This window comes from Callionymus lyra, chromosome 3, assembly GCF_982586985.1.
Source record: "Callionymus lyra chromosome 3, fCalLyr1.hap1.1, whole genome shotgun sequence".
In the NCBI taxonomy this organism is placed as follows: Eukaryota; Metazoa; Chordata; class Actinopteri; order Syngnathiformes; family Callionymidae; genus Callionymus; species Callionymus lyra.
Genome location: NC_141820.1, coordinates 25722527 through 25745513, shown reverse-complemented (window position 1 = coordinate 25745513; position 22987 = coordinate 25722527).

The window sequence follows — 22987 nt, the reverse complement described above, 5'->3', positions numbered from 1 at the left end:
ACCATGTTTTTTCGATCAATCCTCGACTGATCCAGTTTCATTGGGGATTTTCCTCAACTGTAGATGACTCAATGATCAGATTCCACAGCAGCTTGTTCCTGACTGTGGTGTGGATCTGGTGACTGCGTCACACCGAGCACCTCGGGCGCAGAAACCCCAGCGCTAAGAAGGTAAGAGAGAGCAGTGACAGCTCTCAACTCTTGGTCTTGTGGGTGGATCCGTGTTGAGAGACGGATGAAGCAGAAGGCTCTCCGTTACCCTCTGATGTTCAGTCTTTGGATTAGTCCTCTTTGTGCTTGTTTTGGGAGCATTCTTCTCTAAGCTCATGTCCTTCAGACCTGCTGCGATGAGAGAGCGTTGCCGTTGGCTCGGGCGCAGGTGCAGCGTGAGAGAGGACGGTTCACGGACCCGACTCGCCCCACAACAACTAAATCAACAGCGAAAAAACCTTCAAAATCAAAGAAGCTCAAACTTGAAAATCAAGGTCCAATGACCTAAAAATAACACGCGGTGTTAAACAAACTCCGGTCTTCGCCGAATGCGAGAGCGTGACGAGGCAGAAGAACATCTTCTTCTCCACACGAGGGATTAGCCAGCAACAACAGTTGTCGGAAAATATGCCGGTAAAACATACACCACGAACCATGACATGTCTTCTGAGTTACTCACTGTACGCAAAGACATCTGCACCCGACAGGTGTGTCGTTCCCTCTCAAGATCTTGTCAAAATACAAAATTGCACATCTACGATGAACATGGAAGTGAAAACACATCTTTAAGTGAGGTTTGAACCACACAAAAAAAAGGAGGAAATGTGTCCAGATTTTCCTGATTTAGGCCAAAATAAACCTCTCGAAAAGTCCAAGAGTATTTGTAGTTCTAGTATTAAATAAAAACACTTGCTGCTGCCCGTTACTGTGACATAGAGGACAAGAATGAAGGCGGAGTTACTTTGAGTTATGTATATGTCCATCATGGATGATGACAGTCATCCTCTGAACACCGTGATCAGTGAGCAGAGAAGCAGATGAAGCATGAATGCTCCTCCCATGATGCAACACTAATAGACTCAGGGACTCATTCATTCCTCGGGCTATTAGATTGTTTAATTCTGAGTTTGGGGGCAGGAGTGGAGGGAAAAGATATTTCATGTTAATCTTTGTATCCCTTTTCTTTGTTATCTTTCTTTGATCTATGTTCTTAATCTTTATATTTAGATTGTGTGATCTTGCACTTTCTTTTTATTGCACTTTGTTCTTGTTCTTGTTTCATGAATTTATCGTCTGTGTTGCTGTGTGCTGGAAAAACAATTCCCCAAAGGAGACCTGCAGAGGGATCAATAAAGTTTATCTAATATGCTTAACAATCTGCCAAGGGATTAAGATTTAGTTTCTTAGAAAATGACTAAAAACAAGAAAAAAAGTATTATTACAAAAAAAAAAAGCTGGTATGTTCTTCACCATAATAATCATTTAATAATATATTTTCTGGGATTCGTCAGAAGAATGTGTAGAGGTTAAATAAAAACATAAATGAAGCACTTGCTTGGATTTCAGTTTCTCTAGTGCAGGAACAACCACACTTAAGATGAAAGTCATTTGTCGCTGTATAAAATGTATTATAGGTAAAATTGTAAGATAATTCACAATTTATATGCATTAGAAGTAGGTTGTTTCTGCATGCAACAAAGTCTAGATTATTTTTGTTTCTGTGTTCGTTTTCGCCAGCATTACAATTGGTCAAATACTTAAGTTAAGATCAAGTTGCAGATAAGTTTTCAGAACTGTACATAAATCGTGACCAGCAGTGGTGAAGTTTAATAAATAAATAAGAATCGATCAGACAGTTTGTATTCTCTGATAGAAGCTGGCTTGACATGGTGGGGCCTGAGTTAGTGACAAATGCAAATCTCAACAGCTCAACTGAAGCTTCTCAACGTGTGCTTTCAGGAATCTCAACGGTATAGTTTTGTATTTTACCACCAAAGACCCAACCCAAAAAACACCCTAAATACCACTAAAATATTTTTTTTTAATGTTTATTATAGCGCTTATGTAATAAAAACATACATCAACAGGTGAAGCTCAGCGATTTAAAAACATGTTTTGTAGATTCTTTAGTAACATCTGGTGCAGGAAAGTCAATAAATGTAACGCTAATCAAGTTTGGGATTTGGGATTAATCCTGTTTGGGATTAACAAAAGAAACAAAGTTTAACTCAGACTGAGCTTTGTTTGACTTGATCAAGTTTGACAAGGTTAAGGTCACTAAAGTTAATTTAATGTAACACGGATCATTTACAGCATGTGTTTGAAACGTGTTTAATTCAGACGTACACTTTAATTTTACAATCAGAGAATTGAGGACATTTTGATGAGTTTTAGATAGATTTCCTTGTTAAAAAGTTGAGGACAGAAACTGGAATTATAATTTTGAGAACAGGATTTTAAGGCTAGACTAATTTTGTCTAGTTTATTTTGCCTTCCAGAATGTTTTTCTTTATAATTCGCCCGGTCCTGTTGTTGTGCCTGCATGGTTGAGATTGACAGATGGATGATTAGTTCATTAATCCGGTTGTGGCTGGTTGGGGTCTCATAAGCTGCTGTTCCCTCCATTATTTAAAACTTGTTTTGATTACAATCGCCGGACATTATCCACGGGAATAACTCTCCGACTCGTGTTAGGCCCTTCTTACCTGCTGGGGTGGCGATGGTGGTTGGTGGTCCTCCAGCATTTACAGGGGATTGGATCTTATAAGAGGCATTTGTGAAGAGCCTGGATTACCTCAATCCCCGTTCCTTACTTCACCCCGTCCGAGTCAACACTTGAGTCTCAAACAAAGGCTCAGAGATGGTGAGCCTCCGGGCACCTGGTGCACGGCTAATCCTGTTCCAGCTGGACAACAATCCGTCTGGCCAGTGGCCCCCGTGGAGCCCTAAGCCCTTGGTGAGGGGCTCTAGGAGAAGTCAGACAGCTTGTCGTGGATGAGAGCTTAATTAGCCGAGTCACCCCGGTTAATTGAAAAGATCGAACAAGAGCGCCGCCACAAGAGCGGGGAAGAACATTTTTTTTCGGGATTTCCGCTCATTGTTCGACGTGTTCGATCGGCATGCCGGAGAGTCTGTGTCGCCACTGCGGGAGCGCTGAATAGGGGCCCGCTTGTAGGGTTAATTGGTCTTGACACGGTACCAAAAGCCAAAGTATGGGGAGATTGTCCTGAAGAGTTGTGTTGGATTGGAGCTTAATCTTTCATGACAGGCTTTATCGAGGAGTGTTTCTCCGGGAGGGCGGTTTTTCACATATGTAAGCCTTTGACTATTGACACTCAAATGTGCTTCAGGTGCTATAAATCTCCCTGGAAATTGTGTATTCAGGCTCAGCCGATGTCAAAAGTCTGTCAGCGGTGAATGGCGGGACGAAGCGCACACACCTCCGCGAAAATAAAACAGGAACACTCTTGACCCCCTTTTTTCCCTGCCTGCGCCCTCCATCAACACTGTTGAAGCATGCCATCGTCGCTCCGCCTTAATGTGTTTAGAAATGTTGCACTCACTCAACCCTAATGCACACGGCAACACAACCCCCGCCACGATGTGTGTGTGTGTGTGTGTGTGCGGACGCCACCTTTGCCTAAACACGGCGTGTTTAAAGAATGCTCTACTCTCCATCAGCGGAACCTTCGGAGAGAACAAGTCAAGTCTTTCTTTAGAGACTTCGTTTGCTCGCCTGCGAGACGCCCTGACGACCAAAGTACACAAGCACGCCTGCAAACACACACACACACCAATGCATTATTTGAGTGATACATTCACTTCTTTAGTCAGACACGGGAATCAGAAATTTGAAAGTAGGAATCCACCAACAAAGAAAATCAGTACGAGTAGTTTATACATTATGTGAGCATAGTCATGGATAGGAAAAGTTCCTTTTTTACTTGAACTGGTTGAAAGTTAATTTCCCAGATTTCAAAATGAACTATTCCAGTTCCTAGTCCACAAGCCAAAAAAAAGTCCACAGCTCCCAAAATTAACTAGTTAATAGTTGTTGTTTTTTTCTGGCAACCTAGTGAAGGAAGGCGAGCTGAGAGAGTGAGTCGCTCACAGACACCAAAACGTTCACAGTGACATTCAACAGGCTGTATAATATAGTTTGCTCAGTTCATGTTAGTCGAAAAAATGAACTAGTTTATGAACTACTGTCCAACGAATGCGTTCTCACAATAGTTAAACCAATATGACCAAAATATAGCCAAATCTTTGACTGGTTATCGTATATACAAACCATTGTGTAGAAGGTAGATAACGACTTGACACCAAGCAAAAATGCATAATCATGCGAGAAATGCGACATAATCGCAGAAATAACAGAACCTAGAAATCACGATTCTCGTGAGCGCCTATTTCTTCGCTAGAATCTGTAGTCTGGCCGTGGAAATTTCACCTCCATACGTAAGACGACCGGACCAACAGACCTAATCCTGGAATAGCATTTGTCCAAGTATCTCATGCATAAAAACATCGTCAGTGACACATCGTGAGTTCATCAAGACAAAGTCTTTGCTTCACACTTCCCACTGTACAAATGTCTGCTACTGTTGAGCAGATGGTCCTAATGTTATGGCAGATTGCTGGGTAGTGTTATATGAAATGAAACTGCTCATGTTGCTCAATTGTATTTAATGGGAAACAACTAGAAATTCCTAGAGGTTTGTTGTTAGTCAATATATTGACCAGGTTGATTCTGATCAAATCTAAAACTTCATTATATGTAGATATACTTACATATCATTTAATTTTTTATATGATCATAATTCCTTTTATTTGTCCGTCAAGAGGAAATTTCAAGATGATGGTTTGTGTACTTTTGTAGGTTTGCTTTTGGACAAACAGCATCAGCTAAACGTCCAGTTGTGCAATGTAATATAAAATATTTGTAGCATAACAAAGCTTGGAAAAATGTCAACACCATTTTTCAGCATTTTAAACATTATAAAAGGTTCGGTTATTTAAATTACACCTGGGAAAAGTTTCAGAACTCTGCAGTGTTGTTTCTTATCTTCCTAACCTAACCTAAAGAAACTGTTAAGAGCACCATCTGGAATAAAGTCTGAGGTTAGTTAAAGTTCAACTAACGTCTTGATTTAAGTGTGTCTTAAATAGATGTTGGACTCTATTGTACTCACCAGTGTCTGTTTGTACAAAAATCTCTTTTTTAATTAAAATATTTACATTAGAAAATGATATTAAGCCCCGCCCACTGAAAACACTTGGAGATTAAATCTTGTTTACCATAACCACACCCACTCTGCTGTAATTGGTCAAGCATCAAGGTTTGTCACAGAGCGTCATCAATCCCAGAAGTATCCAACGCCAAAGGACTCGTTGTAAAAACAAAGCTTACTGTTACTTTGAGGAGTGAAGTCATTATTACGTCATATTAAACTCTTGTAACCTCTCGTTCGCCCAGATTTCAGACGGGGGAGAACTTTATAAAGTAATAACTTCAAAACTTGGTCATGATGAGTGACTTACTGCATCTTGGAGAGGAAGACTTCAACATTTGAAACATGTGAGTGAGTCAGGAAAGTTGGGTTTTCACATTAGTTACCCTATAAGCATTTAAACTTAAGCCTCATACAAGACAGTTACGAGGTGCACTCGTGGACAAAGGTTGATTAGAAGTAACAAGTGAACAACTTGAATTAAAGATTCTAAGAGGTCGTTACTCTGATTTTTCCAAGAAACACTTGGCTGGAGAGGGTTTTCCGAACATGACCTCTGGAGTCTCTCGGGGCGAACTAATGATTGGGCCGGTGAAACCACTTGTTTGGAGGATGGATGGTTCTCTCACCAAGACTTTTGGCCTCTGTCTAGACTAATGTTTTCCTCAGATCACTTCCATTTTTTTTACTTCTTCTCCATTGACATTCCGCTTTGATCAACTTTTTTCTTCCCTCTGGCTTCACGACGCCACTAAGTGAACCTTTCACTGACCCACTGAATCACCCACCACCACGGTGCTAACAGTTCTCAAGGGGCAGCGGCACGAGTGCACAACGAGGCCGTAGGAGATTAGTTCAGGTCTGCACATGGACCCATCAGTCATGAGCGAGGACAGCTGAGAGTAATAGCAGTTTCCGCTCATGATGAAGAGTTTCAGAAGCATTTTCCATTTTAGAAGGCTGTGTACTTATAACGTATGTATATATATTTTTTCTTTCTTTAAACTGTCAGAAGACTAAGACACATTTATATTGAAATAAATTGTGACATTTAATGGTGCAGTAAAATAACTTTATTTACCAATTCATCTCAAAACCAGTCTGTTAAAATATTTTAAAACACATCAAATCTTTCATGACAATTTGTGGTTTCTTGGTTACAATGTTATTGATAAAACTATTAAAAATAAGTGACTCATCCTTCAAGGTCCTTGGACTAGTTCCACATTTTTAAGATATTTATTTGCCATTCACAATAATCATTCATGTTTGTGTCTGGTTGACCACGTTAGATAAAATAGATTTTAAGTTGCAAGTTACTTCCGAATAAAAATGTTCACCAAATTATCTCGGAATATTTTTGAATCTGAGATTAACATTAAAATATAAAATATAACATTAAAAATGTTTATGAATGAAATATAATATGTAAAATATGAATATTGCATCAACAATCTTTAATAATCCTTTAATCATCTAATGAACTAAAACTGAACATTCCAAAAACGAGGTAAAAAGTGTTTCCACCCATTAATCCGTGTTTTAAATCATGGCTCGGGGCCAAATATGTCCCACCAAGTCATTTTATGTGGCCTGCCAGATGGTTTTCTTAAAATCAAAGAAGATTAACGTTCATGTTGATGTGGGGACATTTAAAGATGTCAGTGTTTAAGACAAGATAAATTACGGACGATAACAGTCAAACCGATGGAATTTGTTTGGTGAAGAAGGACAAACACGGAGAAAATTAACACTAAAGATTAAAGTAAATACTTTACTTTTTGGCCCACGAACCTAAGCCTGTTCAAAGTCAACTAAAGTCAAACTCCAACTCTCCTGACTCACTTACATGTTTCAAATGTTGAAGTCTTCCTCTCCAAGATACAGTAAGTCTCTCATCATGACCATGTTTTGAACTTATTACTTACTTATAAAGTTCTCCCCGGTCTGAAATCTTCGCGAACGAGAGGTTACGAGAGCAGAGTCCAATAATGGCTTCACTCCTTCAGTCAGTTTAAATCAAGTCCCTTGAATGTTGAGACTCTCGGGATTTAGGAAGCGTGGTGACAAACCCTGATGTTTGACCAATCACAACAGAGGGTGTTTTTTTTAATGGTAAACAAGATTTCATCTCCAGAAAACAAAAGTGTTTTCAGTGGGCGGGGCTTAAGATCATTTTCTAACGTAAATATTTCAATGAAAAGAGAGTTTTGTACAAACAGACACTGATGATACAATAGAGTCCAACATATATTTAAGACACACTTAAATCAACACATTAGTTGAACTTTAAAGGATTTTAAGACCTTATCTACACCTGTATATTAATACAGTATACAGATACAGTGAAACATCTTCAAAGTCTTGATATCTTTTGCATCACAAGATATTTAAAACATAAATTACAATATAACAACAGGATATCAAAGTATAAAATGGTGTTTTAGTTCCAAGAATATAATGAGCAAGTCGTTGTCGTCCAAAAAAAAAAAAGCGACATCTCTTTGGAATCAGCTGAAAAAACACTGCTGCTGTTTCAAGCAATTAACCTTTCCCACTGTGGAAATATCTCACAGGGAGAAAAAGGAACTCATTGGAGAATGAATGTCAGTCTGTGCACCTCATCAATTCTAGGGGGATCCGGGGCAGGTTTCGGAGGGGCCCCGGCAGAGACGGGCAGGAGTGCTCCCACCACGAGTGGGTGTGTGCGCTGAAAGGTGTGAGACACAAACGCAAAAGGAGGCAGTGTGGTCTCTGCAGGGGGATAGTGTGGTGGCTGGTGTGTGGTGGTGTGGAGGAGGGGGGGGGGGTGTTGGAGGTGGGCAATGGAGAGATTAATAAAAAACAAATCAGTCCGTCTTGACATAAAAACACCTTTGTTCTCTGCGGTGACGGCAGCAGCCACAGTCGGCAACACGATACATCACGGCAGCCCACTCCCCCACAGCCCAGACATTCTCGCTGAATTGCTTTACAAAGCTTCATGCCGTTTGCACACACACACACACACACACACACACACACACACACACACACACACACACACACACACACACACACACACACACACACACACACACACACACACACACACACACACACACACACACACACACACACACACACACACACACCGAGGTCCAATATCCCCTCCACCTCAATCCTCCGGCTGTACCTATTGCTTGATAATGGAGCCTTGTGTCTGATAGGTGTCTGCGGGAAGGAGCCATGAAATTACCTTCCAGTGTCATTTAAAGCTCACGCACAGAGAGAATAAAGCCTTTTGTTGCCGGAGGAAGCTTCAAGCTCGGTAAATGAACCTTCTTCAGTTTCATTAAAACACCTCGATAAGACTTGGTTTTTCATGAGAGGGAGCGCTTTAACACAAATCCAGGTCAAAAACTCTTTCCTCGGCGACTCAAGTGTGATTATATTAAGTCTCAAGTGCAGCAGAAGTGCCGCCGTCTGATGCTCGCCGATGTTTTTGGACGGTCACGTTTGTCATCATCGAAGCTTTTCGTATAGAAATCTACCTCTGAGGTAGTACTTAGTGGAGAAGCAGATCTTTCTTTTAAAGCAGACTGGATGTATTAAGAGTGATCCAACAATATTGTCAACCCTAACCTGAAAATAAATGAAAAATATATAGATATCAATTAAGCACTGAGACCCTGCATACCACTGCCAAGGTGCTCATCTCACATGATGCAGCGAAGAATTGATCAAGTAAGACATTGTATTGGTAAAAGTTCCAACACCATAATTTAAAAGATCAGTGGTATTTTACTACACCATGTCTTGGATAATTAATCACAAAACAGTTTTGTCAGCACAGGGACAAAAAATGTACTTATATATTTAAAATGTTTATGTTACAATGTTGAGGCTTCCCTTGTTTTGGTCAGTTCTGACCATGTAAACATACAGTTTAATGGAGAAGATATTTTTATTGATTCCGAACATTTTAAAGCTCAACTAAAATATCCTTTATGACGTAATAATGGCTTCACTCCTGCTTCAGTCAGCTGTAATCCCGACCGCTTGGTTTATACAACGAGTCCCTTGGAGGTGGAGACTTCCAGGATTGATGACGTGCCAAACCTTGATGTTTGACCAATCAGAGCCGAGTAAAAGTGTTTTCATATTAAATTAAATAAGGTTAAGATTATCATTGATGCCACGTTGAGCTAACAATATTCTTTTTGTTGACACTATTTATTTGCTTGTTTATCAACCTTATTATCTCTTGTTCTTTGACCAGATACCTCCTGTACTTATGATGTAAAGCTACCTTTGTAACCGTTCAATAGCTAATGACTGGCCAGTTCTGGTCTAGAATGTTCCACCTTATATTCTTTATTAAACTGAGTTATTTCGTGATGACCCACTCTGGCATCTTTCTGAGACCTACATCATTCAGGATAAGCGAAATATAAATCAAAAGTTGTGCCATGACACTGGCTAGAAAGGTGATAATAAAAAGCTAAGAGAATGTTCCAGCCTCTTCCTGTACAAAATGTGTTCTAACTATTATGATGGCTATTGTCAAACTTGATATAATTATATAATGATTTAAGTTCACTTCACCAAAGTTATAATAATGCATATTACTTAAGAGCGTCTTTCAAACTCGTAACAATAATGCAATTAAAGTAAAAATGAAGTGAGGTCACAGGAATTGCTTTACAAAACAAGTGAGTTTAGATTTGAAAAGGAGGTGAAAAAGATTTTATGTCTAACAAGCAATTATTATCATGTTATTAAACGATAAACAGTTCGGGATGGGATTTTTAATTTAAATGGCAAAAGTTAAAATAAAGTTCGAAAAATAGGTATCTACTTATCTTTATCTTTTATCTTAAAAAATAAGTTATGACACCTAACTATAAGCTACTATAGGCAATAATAATGCCTCAATACATCTAGATTAAAACAAATTAAAAGGCAAACTTGTTGTTTAAAGATTATAGACTGTGATTTAGTTTGACACTTACTGGATGACTCGTGGTCAGTGAACTGCTTTTGGAAGCTTGAGCAAAAAAAACAAAAAAACTTTTAAAAGAATGTGAATAGTCATAGAGAAGTTCCCGACGGTTGATTTGTTTGAAACTTAGTAAGAAAACCATTGAACTAAAAGTTGTGTTTCCTCTTTAAAGCCACTGTGCCACATATATGAAACTCCCATTGTCTTTCCCGCTAGTTGTATAACGGGATGTAGGTTCGGACAGAGTTGCATTCTCTGACCCCGAGCACTACAGGTAAAACAGGGTCACAGTTTAGTTTTTTTTTCTTTTTTTTTTCCATTTCCTTCGCTTGAAAGGTTTCCAATAGCCAGAGGTCAGCGTGTCGTGTTTGTCGTGCCTGGAATGAACAACAATAGAGGCGGGTGGTGATGGACAAAGGCAGGCAGGTAGACAGATAATTAGATGGATGAGCAGACAGGCTGAATCTTATCAGATAGAAACAACGGGTGAGCAGACAATACGGGCTCGTCTTGGCCGAGCTGCCTGGCTCCACGGAGATTTAAGCTCATGAAAGGTTTCACTGCCACTAAATAGTTGGGGAAATAAAGACTGGAAAAATGAAACGTTTGAAACTGGAGCCGATACTAAAATCTACTAGCCTGGTACGACGTTTTGTCGCTTCTCTACTGGAAATGTCACAATTCTTAAAGTCAAAGCAGGTTAAGGTTGCAAGGTAGATTCTAAAATAGAATAATGTGCATTGATTGGTTGGTTGACAAGTACAAGGTATAAAATAACATATATATATATATATATATATATATATATAAAGCAGGGTTATATGGAGGCTGTTATTTTAGACTGAGATCTTAGACATTGTCTTCAATGTGACCCAAGGCCCAAAAACAAATGTGTTTGAGGTATCCCTTAACAACCTCCCTGGCTCACCAGTGGAAATGCTTTGTTTTTATGGAGATTAAATCTTGTTAACCGTAACCACGCCCACTCTGCTGTGATTGGTCAGGCATTGAGGTTTGTCACCGAACGTCATCAATCCATGCTTAACATGCTTAGGTTGTGGGTCGAAAAAAGAAACACCCGTGAATTTCATTCACCTTGACCCAGAGACAACACAAGGGATACATCAATACTCAAAAGTTGAGGGATGAGGAACAAAAGTAAGGGCCGTAGCTTCCTCAATTTTGAGAGTCTTTTGGACCACCCCTTGTAATAATGGATATCCCAGAATGCCTTGCACATCAAGTCTGAAATAAATAGCGTCTTAAACAAGGGAAAAGACGAGCTACAAATGTTATTGTTTTTTATGTTGATAGACTTGCAGTATTCTGTAATCACTTCTACTTTCAAATAGTAACTGAACAACAACAATATACAACATACAATAGTAGCCTCTAGGAATCATCTAGCAACCCTAAAACAAAATCCATACGACATCATTTGATGACAATGACACACATTTTGGCACCACAGCAACATGGTAAATATTTGATGTGATGTCATGCTGTTTGAGGCAACAGTATTGTTGGGACTACAAAACACTGCACTTTTAATCTTTTCATTTAAAATAAATAAATGAATCAACAGTAACAATGTATCAACAGCCTTATAATTTGGTGCATTTTATGTATTAATCCTGTTTGTACTTAGAGATCTCAAACTGATTTTATGTTTTACACGGCGCTCAAAGATCTGTCAAAATGTTTAAATACGACTTTGGTCATCTGCGAAGCCGGACTACAATGCTTTGTAGTATTACTCCGCAAGAATCCATAGTATTGTTCTGTGAAGCTCTGTAGAATAGTGCCGCGAGGCTCTGTATATTCAACAAAATATTATGGTATAAAGACAACAAAATAGCATTTGTTAAAAACACGCTTACGTGGCAGATTTGAAAACAACAGTTTTCCATTGTACAATGGAACAAAAAGCGCCTCATCATACCTTTTTTTACAACGTTATACTGCTGTCTTCACTGGGCATCAGAACAAGGTTTTCACTCCACAAAATCTTTCTGACTTTTTCTGGCAGTAAGACGGATAAATATTGCCAAACATAACATATTCGCAGAGGTGTTTTGTAGAAGAACGCCATCATCAACTTCTTTAGGTGTGAAGCCAGAAGGATTTCAAGAAATAATATTTTGAAATAAATCATTTCCAGACTTCATGACGGATTTGATGGACGTTGTTTAGCTGGGTAAACAAGTTCTTCTAAACCGAAGTCAAGGTTCGATCGGATACTGTCATTAACATCGACTAATGTGTGTCCAACACAGATCAATCCGGAACCAGGACCGACATTGACCCAGTTGGCTCTCGACACGAGACAACGCGAGTCCATCACCCCTGCCATCGATAAGGAAGGACTCGGGGGCAAAGCGTGGGCATGTGTGAGAATTGATTAACGCAAACATGCAGAATAGAGGCTTCGTAGAACAAAACTGCATCCGTCACCACAACGACACTGCCATCCATATCCCGATACCAAACCTCAGCACATTCTGCTCGACTTGTTTCTTCAGGGAACTCAAGTGGACATGTCTTCAGACTGTCATTGATTCGACCTGTTCACACACTGTTTACAACTCATTGTTGCTTACAAAAGAGAAGTCATTCTCTGTCATAGGCTTCATATGATCTGTATTACCTCAAGTTTGGTCCCAAAGGATTAGGAAGTCGTTTGTGAAAAATATTGTGAGGACGAGAGGGACCAAATACCGATCACGATATAATGAATATAACCACGGTAACCGTTATTGTCGTGCTTTCTGCAGCTACCAAAGTTTTCAATCTCTCCTTGTTTAACTTTCTGTCGGCAGCCGACTGACACCTTCCCCTCCCGGGGGAGACTCCTCCACAGACAGGACCAATTTTCTGTTAATTGGGCCACAGGAAATTGCTGCTTGTTTTGATTTACTGTTGGACAGGCGTGAAGGCATGTGATCCTCTGTTGGTTTACAGTCTCTTCTTAATAGCCGGGAGCAATTTGATGCAGTGTCTTCAGTCAGCAGCAAACTTTATATCAATGACAAGGAGAAAAACTGACAGACAAAAAACATACTTTGGTTTGGCTTTTTTCTGCCCTAGAATTGCACAAATTACTGAAATGTTAAGCCTCCTTTAGTAACAGATAATAACCAGAAAAACATCTATTCATGGTTGTATAAGCAGATCATAAGCCATTATAAAGTACTTATTTTTAAATAGCATGCTACCCTAGCAATGTTACTAAGACCTTTCCACACGGACAATGAGTCGGTTGTATATCTAATCTTTTTGTGTCGTACATGCTTTCAGTACCAAATCTGCATGCGTGAAACCAGGTGATAGAGTGAATACATTTAAGTTCAACGCAGTTTGATTTGTAATGTTGATTTTAACATTATTGACGTTGCCCTAAACTCAGTAAAAGTCAGCAGTGTTTCTATATTGCACATCAGTCAAACAGTTACAGCTTGCATGAACAGCTTCAAAACCTCTTAAACCCTCTTATAAATCTAAATCTACATATAAAGGGAATTTAAGTCAGCTTGGTTCTTTCACGGGTGCTTCAGGAGCCCTACAGAGCTCTTCTTGGGGTCAAAATCACCACCATGAACTGCTCTCTGTCTGGACCAAGCCTGATTTTGTGGCCTTATTTGACCACAAAGGCTAAAAAGGCCGAACATGTGCGCTAACTACTCCCTTTTATTAGTGCTACAATAGCATTAAATAAGCAAGTTACAGTGCACTAAAAGATGCAAGGTTTTTTATCTTTTAAAAATCAATGGGAAACACCTGGTATCTCAACTAGTCTCCAATAAAATTTACAATTAGCTTTGAACATCATAATTTTTGGGAAGGTCCATATGGAACACTCCTTAAGTCTTTAACAATAAGGGTTGGATATTGACTCTGATATTTAAGTCATTATTAAAAACAAACTTTACTAACATAACTAACTAACTAACTAACTACTTTACAAACTTACTTCTCTCTAGCCATTAAACCAATGGGTCACACAAGCACCAAAGGGCCTCTTGGCCCGTTAAAACCTGTGAAGACACATCAACTTAAAACTAGTTGAATGAGTCATATATTGTGACTTGAGGTGTTTTGTATGATTTTTATTTTCACTGTAAAAGTTATTGGGGATGGTGTGAACATGCTACGTATCGCACTTTAAACAAAGTTAAAGTTATGATATTTACAAAGCCGTCATAATGCATATCATATTTCAGCCACAATCTGATTCATAACCTCATCGGGATCTATTCTTTATTCAGACAATGGAAGTCTGGAAACAGAAAATTGGTCCAACTGCTACAAACCGGGACATGGTAAATTTTGCGACATTTAGCTAGTGCATGGAAAATGTGGTCTCCTGTTAGGCTAAACAGTACCACTTTAGTCCACTGGCGTAGAAAAGCTGCTTTAAAAAAAAAAAAGTGTTTTCGTACAATGACCATCGATCAATCAATAATATGATAATAATATCTAATAATATTTTATTAGAGAAATATACTTTATTATCCTTAATAATATAAATTAGGTTAATTCAGAAGTTTGTACCAAACTGATGGTAGTAATTCTGGTCACATAGTAGCTCGCAGATGCAAAAAGCTAGGGGTCACCAACGTACAACCTTGATGTATGGAGACAGCGAGTAGGAATTAAAGCAGGTTTGGATTCTAACACACTTTTTTGGTTTAAATATATCAGACTATGTTTTTTTGTACTGAGCTGGTCATCTAGCTGGATACATAAAGTATTTTATTTTATTTTTTTGTAACAAAGGTGATTCTATTGTGCTTTTGCAATACATTTTAATATCTTTATAACGTAAAAACCTGTTATTTGAGTGGTCTTTGAAATGATAGATGAGCAGATTTTTACCATGCTATTTAAATCTTACGCTTTTTCAAGGCAAAACAAGGTCTTTTCTGGACAGTTCCTGTTTTAAAGTGATGGCTCGATAGAGCAGCTGAAGAAGAAAGAAGATTCTAGAGTTAAGCGCATTAACCTTTGCGGCTCTGACTGGCCAGACTGTGACATCACCAAGATCGAATGATGACATTTGACACGGCAGGATCATAGATAAGAGAACCGCGACACAATACGTCCTCCCAATCTCTGAATCGGCGAACACTTCCTTCCTCGGATTTCTCGATACAATAACGCTCCAGTTATTAAGTACAAATATTGTTTTAAGAAAGAAAAACACTCATGTGCTGATCGGTATTGGAAACTTTTCTTTTTTTTAATTTAAAATGTGTCACTCAACCATTTGTGAAGCTGTGAGAGGAGATAATGGATGGACAAAACTAAGAGTCTGCACCGACCATTCTTACTGCTAATGCAGCCAATAATCAACAGGATTCCTACGTCTGACACCTTTCAATCAAGAACTCCATTAACGCTCTGGTCTGCAGCATTTACTCCCTTCCAGCACTTTTAAACAGGAACTGAACTGACAAGATTTACAGAGCAGTTAAAACCATGGGTACAGAAAACAGATAATAGAAATTTAAGACTGAAAAACTTCCGTCTGGAGCCCTACTTTAAAATTCCTCGACTGCACGTGTTGCAAAACGTCCAACCTTGGCTGACATTCATGCTGACGCAGGACGGTCCCCGACCCCCCGAGGGCCCGTCCTGACCCACGCACATTGTCTGCATCACGCGATCAATACGCATGCATGTTTTAGCAGCGAATCTTTCAATCCCCCGTCCATCAATATTGACATGGTCCCGATGTTAAACATCCATCAGGGCCGACACGTTTCACAGCCGAACGCGGCCATCCATCAGCGCTGGACTTAATAAACCCAACAACCTCATATGAATCAATAGTTTTCCGAGCTGGTATGCAAAGCTTCACCTGCGTTGACCTTTAACTCAAGGAGCCCAGGAACGGATGTTGCGACTGAAGCGGCTCATTGTGGATTGATAAAATTAACTGTTGAGTTGGTTCAATAAGTTCAATATTAATATCTGTAACTCGTGATTTCCTTATTAGGATTCTTCATTTATTGTTTATTTGTGTCAATCTCATCTTGTCCATTACATCAGTTTCAATAAAATAGTTTATATTTATCAACAATCTTACACTTTGAGTCATACACAGTTTTATTTGTATACAATCAGACATTTATTTGGGTTCTAGCCACTTTATAAAAGTTTAACAATATCCACAGTTTTCCTTTTGTGTACACTTACAAATGTATCGTTTTTAACCACAATTATATATATATATATATATTTAGAGCAGTTTACCGAAAGACCATAAAGTATCTCATACCAGGCCACACAGATTTTTTTCATATAGAATTTCTATAGTACTGGTCAATAATATCTGGAAGTTTTTTTAATATCTTTTTGGGGGAAAAAAAGGAGATTTTCTCTGAAGTAACATTAGCCTTTGACTCTTGACAAATCAAGTTTCTCGTTTCTGTTCAGTGTACTTAAAAAATAAGCCTGTAAACCAGTGAAAATTACCAAAACACACATTTTATGTGCTGCAGAGGCACCAGGTCAAGTTTTCCTTTTTTATTTTCAAATGTTTTTATTTAATTTAATTAAAATAACACCATCATTGAAAAGGTTGGGGACCCCTGGACTATAACAACACAACACCAAGGGATTCAGGAGGCTACTGTAGTGACAGTTATAGTCGTCTGGTTTTAGACGCTGTTTAAACGTGTTTATATTGGGTAAACCTTTGAGTAGTTGTGGTAATTTGCAGTGTCAAAAAAAAAAAAGTTTCAGATTTGTGTGTGTTTTTCCTGGGTTGTTTTTCGGGGCTGCAAGAAAAGAGAGAAGTGGTGACCCCTTAAGAACAGACGCAGAGATCTTGGCGAGCACACACACAGCGAGCTCATTACATCCTCCCTGCTGCCTGATGGATAGTTGACAACTTAACACCTTCAACTTACATCCACACTCTCCAAACTTCCTAACTGCTCGCTCGCACGGCGGAGCGCTCAAATCCTTCGGCGGTCGGCGAGGAAACAAATCCGTTTTCCCGAAAGAAATCCCGAAGTATCTTATCAGATTGAACTCCTTGACTTTCTCCCTTCAGCTTTAATGGTTCACACTCTGGCCCGGACGCTGCTGTTGCTAAACTTCCCCTAAAGTAAATAGAGTGGAGCTGTGACCCGGGGCTCCATCCATCATGCAGATAGGTATGTGTCCCTCCAGGGGACCGAAGGGCTCCCTGGCTGTTCTAATAAAGTGGAGCCATCTTTCATGAGTACACATGCTCTGAACCCTGAGATCATCTCATAGCTGTAGTCGTGAAGCATCGGTGATACTGTTGACTGGATGGCTTTACATCGCAAAATCAAACACTCTTCATTCATCTAAGGATATAAAGGAATAGTTTACCCAGAATTTAAACTTCCCTTATTTACTACTCACCCTCATGTCGACTAAGGGTTGGGATTATTTTCAGAGTAATATGTTCCTGGAAGTTACAGACGAGCAGTATGGAGGGATTTGGATGTTTTTTGGTGTATTTTTGGACAAAGATGAAGATGAAGACAACTGAGCTCCAGTCTCTACATTAAAATGAACAAACATTTTTTACTATAACTCTGAGTAGAAACCTATTACTCGGAAAATGGTACCAAGACTTAGTCGAAAATGAATGTGAGTAGAAATATTAATTTCTACCTGAACTTTACCATTAAATAAAGTTATATAGTGGAGCCTCTACTGTACGTTAGCGGTTGGACAATACGGGCAACTCACGATTCGATACGATATTTGGCAAACAGTAATGATAAAAATCACAGTCCACAATGTAATATATTGTAAGTAATTTAGTCAAAGATTTATCACTATAAATGTAACTGAAAAAAAATAATATAAAAAGAAAAATGTAATTAATTTATGGATGGACTTATAACAAAACTTTGTCTTATGTAAAACCAAGACCGTGACTTCTGATACTGACCAGTAACTTTTTATGTAAACTTTGAACTTATTTCTTAACACAATGAGAAAATCAAAATAGAATCCTAAGCACATTTGAGACAGTATTCTTTCACTGTCACAGTAAATGAGGTGTCTTTGTTATATTTGACTTACTGCAAAACAGTTACAAGTAGTATACTCTTATCCAGTTTTCTCCCGTCAACTGACTCATCAAAGCACAAGTTTGTCCACAATATAGAATTTGAACTGGTGAGTCTTCGATTTGTTTTTTGTATTTTTGCCAATTTTGTATGTTTTTCTCTGTTCTTCTTCTGTTTCTTCTTCTTCACGCTTATATTACGCTAATTTACAGGATTAGCGCCCCCACAAATGGGACAGGAGAGATGAAGTACTGACGTTGACAACGGGGGTCCATAATGTGTGTTGCAATAAAACAATGATGTTTGCCGTCATTTAATCGATCATTTATTGCAACAGAGATCAAAACAATATATTGCAATATCAAGAAAAACAATTCCGACTTCTACTTTAAGTTGACTTTTCCTTCTAGATTCATGTTTTTCTCGCTCTAATAATATCTGTAAGTTGTAATTTGTCTTGAAAATGAAACCCTGATGGAGACACCTTGAGTAGTTTTGTGTTACAGTTAACCAAGGTTCTGCACTGCAGTCGGACCACAAAGAGCTGCAGCAACAATAAAGAGGACACTAACCAAGGGTGCAGCCGCATTGCTCTGGTGAATGTTCTCCCTTTGTTCCTCCCACAAAAGACCCCACTGAACCCTCCACCGTCAAATCTGTGCTCTCAGCACAACACAGGTACAGTGTGTGTTGCAATACGCCTCTGGGCCAGTGTTATATTCGCAGTTATTCTAAAGACAAATCACTTTCCAATGCTGACCCTGTAAGAGGTCTTTGAAGTCGAGGTGTGACCTGTCGTCATGCATTATGTTGAGGTATCTCCTGTGGGCGAAGAACACCGATATGGACCGTAATTGAATCCACCTGGGTGGCGACAAACATTGATATGACAGGATTCACCCTGAATAAGTCAGTGTATGAGTTATAACCTGTTCTGTCTTTTTGATAGTTTAAATTTCAGTCGATTGTATTACTTTAAAAAAAAAGATCAATACTCTGAAATAAAGAGAATTTAAGTTTTAAAAATATCTCAAGCCTATTAACAGCATTTTTTTCCCCTTCAACAAATGTTTTATTTCTAGCCAATGGTTCTAGTCAAAGCGTATTTCAAATTATTTTAAGTAAAATGTAGTTATCATAAACTTATTCCGAATGCAAAACCATTGATCAAAGACTGATAAACATAACTTACCTTTAGATTACTTGTCAAGTAAAATATATCCGAAGGCATCGACAGATCAATTTGCCATTAGAAGGTCTATTTCTGCTACACAAGTGTTTTTTTATTTAGATTTTTTTTACACCAACATGGCTTGTAATATTTGATAATGTAAAATATACAATACATACAAACATGTAGCTTCTTACTTTTAGTCCCTCAAACTGTGTGAGACAGAAATGACTATCAATTATCAATCACTTAATATCTAGACTTTTGGCCAAACTGTATAAAAACAGTTGTAATTTAATTCGGAAAGTTATTTTCAGATAAATTATCTCTCGTTTGGAAACACGTTTTTCGGGAATCAATAATGCATAAAAATAACAACACAAGGGTTCATTTAAGTATGTTTTTAAAGTATATTATTTAAAAAATGTTTTAAGAAAATCTTTGTTTGGAAATCAGCAAACCAATCTTAGGCATTTGCCGATCCTGATATCCGCACGAAGAATCTATTTCTATTTCAATTTTAACTTTAACCACACATTTTCTAGTGCTGAAAATACCTAAAGTTTTTTTTTCTCACACTCAAATCGGTTCTTTAAACATTTTAACCAGCTTAGACTTTTCGTGCACAGGTGCAAATTACCTTGTTGACTACAGACAAACTTCTTTGTTTTCCTCCAAAGTGAGACATGCTTGAATGATTATCTCTCTGCTCCTCTTGGTTGGGGGTACACTTCTTTTACCTCCATGATGCATTACATGTCATTATCTTCGGGCTCAGGGGCACCAAGGACACATTAGGGTTCAAACAAATCACAAAAGAATAAACTCCATCTTGGTACCAATCATCTGTCATGATGTGACCGGTGCCACTTTGAGGTTGCACGGAGCCCTCGGGCTTCTCTTTAAAGAACAATCGAAAGCCTTTAAAACATCATTAAAAGCCCCTGAGGCTTCCTCGACCAGGAACCTTTGACCTTTCAGGTCACCGAGCTAATTAGCAAACACCTATTTGGACTCAGGAATTTTCCACCAACAGGTGAATGTCAACTGTCCTCGGTTTTGCTCGCAGGCTTAAGAAAAAAATGGAGGTTGCGTCGATGAGAAATAACTTCAAGTGAAGACATGCAAGTTGTAGATAAAGATTGTGTCGATCAGAACAAGAATGTGGTCGCGTGTTTCCCATTTTTAAAAGATACAATTCATCATGACAATTCAGCATTATCTGTGGGTCTGTAACCCCAACACTTGTTGATCTTGATAGAACTGAAACTGAAAGCATGACATCATGCTTCATCCGTTCTGTCAGTTCTATAACCATGTGATGTGACCCACAAACATGCCTCTGTATTGACCCCACCTCCACTGAGAGATCATTTTAATATGAGCACGCATCACCTCACGAAACACCCTCCGACCTCCACATGGGTCCGATGGGATTTCCTGTTCTCTGAAGCCCCCTTTAAAGACTAAAACACGACACTATGTCATTGTAAAAGTCTTCTCTGGACGACTTTTAAAAACCAACTCCAGACCGGCTTCCTCACAGAGTCTCCCATGATTTATGGTAATTGCTTTTGTAAAATGCATCCCCCCCCGCACCCCCCTTTCATAAAAACTGACCAACACTTCAGCGTCTGTATTTGAGGCATTGTATTGAGATGCTTGTTCTCTCTAAATACAGCAACAAGCCAACGAAATGCCTTAATTACGCTGATGATATGTTACCATTCATTTGCCTACCTCGACATGGCGGCTGTGGTGGAGTAGAACCAGATTTAGATGGGATAAAAAGACTATTGTGTGTCCAGATGAATGAGGAAAATATATGGGAATTTAAAACCAAAACCAGATGCGTGTGTATGTGTGTGTGTGTGTGCAGTACGTCTGACAGAACAACGTCACACACGCGAGGTTTTATGCATTACATACAGTATATATACATGTACTTAAATCAAAGTCAAATTTGGAAAAAAAAATGTGCAGAAAATGTTCTAAAATGTAACGACAAGCAGAGCTTATCATGCTTAAGACAGACTATAGAGAGAGCTTTTTATTCAAATGCATATTTTGAGAAAGACAGTCACCTCCAGGTGCTCGCAGACCTCTACCAAGCAACTCATTTTCACCCAAATCCTAATTTTCCCCCTCATAACATGGTCATACATTTTAGTCCCTATATAGTTATAGCTTTTTAAAGCATTTATATATCACTGATTATCTAATTAAACTTGGATATTGGCTCTTACAACCAAGAAGAATACGAGGAAGAAGCTGAGCTAAAGGGCTCAATTAGGTTTAATTCGTAAACAGTGCCAACCTGGTACTTTTGAAACAGGGCTGCTGGTTAAACACCACGAAAATAATTAATGGAAAATTGGTTCAAAAATGTTGGATTAATGTCATAGTAACTTGTATTATGGAGAATAAAATTCATTTTCCGTGCCGCTTATTCCCTAATGGGGATTGCGAGGGGCCTGGAGTCCATCCTATTTTCATTGGACGAGAGCCGGGGGACACCCTGGACAGGACACCAGTCTTTCGCAGGGCATACAAAGACACACAACCGTACATACACACACATACCCACGGACAGTTACTATGTTATGTTATGCATGTTATTATTAAGCTGGATTGTGTTACCAGGACAACCTGCATGAGAAGCTTTATTTTATAATAATAATTGAATGTTGAATTTTTTTTCAAAATATGTTGTTTTAGGTCTAATTACTACCATTTTATAAGAGAAAAAAGAGCTTTATTCAAAAAACATTTTAACATTTAAAAGTGAATTTAATATTTTCACATTCAATAGTAACACGATTTGTTTTAAAATATTTAAATGAATATAAAAAAATATTTTATTGTGTGATACCTCATTAAAAATTAATAAACATTTAGAAATATGATACAACACTATTTTCAATTCCCCCAAAAAACTATTAAAAACACATAAAAGTCCTAAAAATCCTCGAAAAAAGACTTTTAATGATTAAATCAGTTAAATAATTTATAGATTATAGTGTGACCTTTTGAGGGCCGCAAACAAACAATCAGAGGGCCGTATGAAGCCCCCTGGCCATGTTATGCCCATTTCTATTCTACGGTGAACAGTTAGGAAACCATGAACTCGAAAAAAAAACAACACCAAACAAAAGTAATTTGTTCCCATTACCAACATCTCTTGATCATTTTAAATCAAATCCATTTAGAACCACCAACAGAAACACACAACATTATCAATTATCAGCTTAAAAACAAGGCACTCAGCTACTCAAAGTGATAATCGTATCAAATCTGCCTCTTCAATGATGTGTCTGAAGATTCACGGCAGGCAGTGAAGAAAAGACTTTAAAAGAGAGAACGGACGAAGAGAAACGTCTCACAGCGGAAAGCAATATAGAGAAAGTTTACCTCCAAAATTAAAAATAAAAACCCCTCAGCTCAGTGTTACAAAAACAAACAGCGGCTTGGAGGAAATGAGAAAGCATTCTGTATGTATTCCAGCAGAAGAATGCCACAGCCATCATCAAATGTCATTTTTTTCAACACTCCTA